The sequence below is a fragment of the Quercus suber genome, unplaced genomic scaffold (assembly GCF_002906115.3).
Source record: "Quercus suber isolate HL8 unplaced genomic scaffold, Cork oak 2.0 scaffold_196, whole genome shotgun sequence".
NCBI classification, from domain to species: domain Eukaryota; kingdom Viridiplantae; phylum Streptophyta; class Magnoliopsida; order Fagales; family Fagaceae; genus Quercus; species Quercus suber.
This window is the reverse complement of record NW_027069654.1, coordinates 962,827-967,282: the sequence shown is the minus strand read 5'-3', so window position 1 is coordinate 967,282 and position 4,456 is coordinate 962,827. Positions and strand designations below refer to the sequence as shown.

Below are 4,456 nucleotides of genomic sequence, written 5' to 3'. Positions count from 1 at the left end.
CTAGGTATATCATGTTATTTGTCTTGTGAGAACTGAACTCAATCACAGTTGCACCCTCATACAAAATAATCAACTTGCATATTTTGTTTGGAAAGCAAACAAATATGTTGTACTTCTGTCCAAGTGTGCAACAATAGCACCAATACACCACTGAGAAGGTGACTGGAAATAATAAAGAACGTTTTAAACATTTCTAGGAATTGGGAATCGTGGCCTTTTTTTAAGCTTTTACAAAATCTCCCTCTAGACTCTCTTCCTGGAGGCTCAAATTGTTTTGTGAATCACAAATGCTCCAGATAGAAAATAATTTTACATGTTCAGCAACCTTTGAAATTTCTTACTAAAAAAAATGGGAATGAAAATGTTTATGTTATGGAAAATAAACATGTGTTGCCCAGAGTTTTATTGCTCAACTAACACATTCTAGTGTTTCTTATAGGTACAAATTCGTCCTCTCTTAATTATCGAATTATGATACTACTTTTTTTTATTATTTTTTTTATAGATATAATTGAATTTGGTACTCGTCTTGCAAAATTTAGTAGAAAGAAATGGGAATTGGGAAGCGATCTCATTCCAGTTGTGGGGCTTTCTTTCAATAAAATCTTCTTTACTAAGGAAAAAAAAAAGGTTAACATCATCCCCTAAGCACCTAATCAAGGTATTTTGTGAATCAACACTTTGAATACATAATTTCATTAATTAGTCAGCATGTAGAATATTTAGTTGTTGAAAATTCGTACAAGACAAATACATTTTGAGTGCGAAATTCTCATAAATAAATAAATACAGCATTTTGAATTTCTCTGACATGGGACTGTAATAATGCAATGCGACTTTCAACAGTGGAAGTAAAGCAGATTAATATTATCCATCCAACTTGATTAGATTATATAGTGGACCTTGACTCAAAATTAACACTGGCCAATCTTAAGAATGGCTTCTTTGATCAGATTAAATTGACTGACACATATAAGCAAACCAACAAATTGGTGGGTCCAATTCCAGTTTATTTGAAAACCAATAATTTTCTATATCAAAAAAAAGAAAAGAAAACCTATAATTTTCCAATGTATTCCTGGAAATATATTGAGAAAATACCTTATCAGCATTTCTATTTCATAAATCATTCACCAAGTTTGGCCAATCAAAAGGGTGAACCACTTTTTCAATATTCAGTCATAATTTTCCATGGTAAATTAGTTCAAGGCACCTCTAGCAGGTCCTATAAGTATTGTCTTCTATTCATCAATCAGGGTACATCCCTGAATAAAACAAGAAAAATAAGCAACCAAAAAGGTCAGTTGTTGTGCGCTCTTATCCTGCCGTAGGCCACATAAACCCACTCCTCCAGTTTGCCAAACGTTTGGCCTCCAAAGGTCTCAAGGCCACTAGCCACAACCCATTACACTGTCAAATCCATTCATGCAACCACTGTGGGTGTTGAGCCCATCTCAGATTGCTATGAAGAAGGTGGATATAAGCAAACTCCTAGTACAGAAGCCTACTTAGAGTCATTCAAATCAGTTGGTTCAAAAACTCTATCAGAGCTCATATCAAAATTCAAAGATTCAGACTCACCAGTAAACTGTATTGTGTATGACTCTTTGCTTCCATGGGCTCTTGATGTGGCCAGGCAATTTGGCATTTATGGAGCAGTATTCTTGACAAACTCAGCTTCTGTATGCTCCATGTAATGGCATATCGATCAGTGTCGCCAGACTTAATTTGCCAGTGAAGCAAGAAACTGGGCCTGTGTTGTTGCCTGGACTACCTTCACTCGGCCTTTCTTACTTGCCTAGTTTTCTTGCGCAACCTTCAAGTAATTGGGCTTTTTTGGCTGTGATCATGGAAAATTTTGGCTGTTTGGATAAAAATGACTGGGTGTTCTGTAACAGTTCTTAAGAGTTGGAAAGTGAGGTAACTTTCTTATATTTTACTCACAACCCTTATAATTAAACCTTATATTTAACTAAATTACTCACATTTTCCTTAAAAAAAAAAAAAAAAAAAAAAACTACTCACATCAAATGGTAGGTTTTTATTTTTTATTTTTTATTTTGGGCCGTAGCATAGGTAGTTTTCTGTTGTTGAGAATGGATGCTAGCAAGAAACATATTTTGGAAACATTGATTTATATGAACATGGTTAAATAAATCATCAGTGGCATAGCATTATTAAGTAATTTGCTATAAATAAATTGAAGCCGAGAGCCAATCGTGGGAATTGAGAAAACAAATGAGGTTTAAGAGCCTGTTTGGAATTTGCTTATTTTGCTAAAACCAGTGTGGGTGATATTGTACTATACCGACCAGTGCACTGGTACAAGTACACCCATATTTCGTACAGGCCGCATATCGGCGAAATCCGGTTGTTTCGGCCAGTAAATGGATACCGGGCCGAAACACGAAATGCTTTTTTTTTTTTTTTGGGTAATTTTGGCAGTTTAATTTTAAAATCCTAATAGCAGTGTAAATCTAAGTAAGCCAAGAAAACTCAGCAGAAAGAAGGAGAAAAAATGAAAGAAAAATGCAAAATAACTTTGCAAAATGAAGCTAGAATCACCTCTTCTTCTAGAATTCAACTTCATTATTCTTCACATTTTTCTTTTACCATCTTCTTCTGACTTAACGATGACTGATTTGCTTCTGCTGTTTTCTAACTTTGTTCTCTACACTCCACTCTTCCTTGGACTTCCCTTTTGCTTTTTCAATGTAAATACTGAGTAATTTGTATGCTTGGTCAAAAGAGTATACTTGCTTTTTGATTTTCTCAAAGCAATATTTTGAATTGGTGTCACAATCTTTTGTCACGTGGGGCTGGCATTTATTGAGTTTGGTGTGTGTTTGATTATTTAATAGTTTTCACTTTTATATATTTATTATACTTTGATAACTCCAATAAAAAATATGAAAAGTTGCCAAATTAATATACTGAGTTATTAGAAATATCCCCTAAAAAAAAAAAAAAAACTTATTAGAAATATAACTTTGTATATTGTATAAAATAGTAAAAAATAGTGGTAAATTCGAAACGGTACACTAATATTGACTGGTATTCGAAATATATCGTACCGCTGGCCAAATCAGTATAGCTTCCAATACAGTATTAACTTTCTTGGCTGAAACTGAAAACTTTTTGCTGAAAGTACTGTAGATAAATGTAAAAGTTAACTGAAATAGTATAATGGGAGCTATGAATAGTACCAAAAAATATAGTGGGATTCATAAATAATAGCAAAAATAAGCTAAATAGTAAATAAGTTGGTAAAAATAATTTTTGCCAAACACACACTAAGGGTGTGTTTGGATAGTAAAATAAGGGTGTTTTTGGATACTATTTATTTGTTGAAAACTGAAAACTTATTACTGAAAATACTGTAGCAAAATAATTTTTAAATGTGTGAATAGTACTATGAAACCCAAATTTACTTAGAAATTTGTGTTTTGCTGAGTTTGGTGGTCCGTGAACAGTACCTATGGGATCCACTAAAAAAACGTTGAACGCGCAAATTGGGCAAAACACCCAATCCACAATCCAAACGCACGATAAGAGAGTGATATATGGAATAGGAAGAAATATGTTTGTCTATATATATATATATATATACATACATACATACATATATATATATATATATATGTGTGTGTGTGTGTATGTATATTTTGAATTTTTAATATAAGATGAGATCAGAAGACCCAAGGAATTTCCAATGAATTTAGAGCTTCTCAATATATTCAGGACAATATCGTACATTGGATAAGTATGAAATAAATAATATAGATTAAAAATTTGGATATCATGTGTTTTACGCCTTTATTGAAGCCGGAGATGAACAAAATTTGGAGTCAAATCTATCAAATTCTACATTCTTAGCTTTATATGCTGAGTAGTAAGAACTGTATATATAGTTGTATATCATCCTCATTTTGTTAATTGAATGTTGAAGAGCTAGTGAAGGCCATGTTGGTACTCTGGCCCTTGGTGATGGTTGGTCCAATGGTGCCATCAGCCTATCTAGACCAGCCGATCAATGGAGACATAGCTTATGGAGCCATTCTTCGGGAGCTTAGTAGTGACCAGTGCTTGAGCTGGCTAGAGACAAAACTATAAAAGTCAGTATGTCACTGACTTTTATAGCGTGGACTGATGCGGATTGCGGCGGCGGCCCAAGCCCAGGCTGTAGTTATGCCCGTGGAGACGTCGTTGCCGCGATCGTGGCTGGCAGCGCGCGCCTCACGGCGTGCCTCGGCATCTGCACCCTCCTAGCATCGGCCTGCGGGCTCCCCATTCGGCCAGTCTTGAAACACGGACCAAGGAGTCTGATGTGTGTACGATTCAACGGGCCAATAAACCCGTAAGGCGTAAGGAAGCTGATTGGCAGGATCCCCCTGAGGGTTGCACCGCCGACCGACCTTGATCTTCTGAGAAGGGTTCAAGTGAGAGCATACCTGTC

At 35.3% G+C, this 4,456-nt stretch overlaps 1 pseudogene; it reads left to right on the top strand.

Moving 5' to 3' along the window:
* Positions 1–1,273: 1,273 nt before the first annotated feature.
* LOC112028522 (UDP-glycosyltransferase 74B1-like) lies at positions 1,274–1,950 on the top strand (annotated as a pseudogene).
* The last annotated feature ends 2,506 nt before the right edge of the window (positions 1,951–4,456 follow it).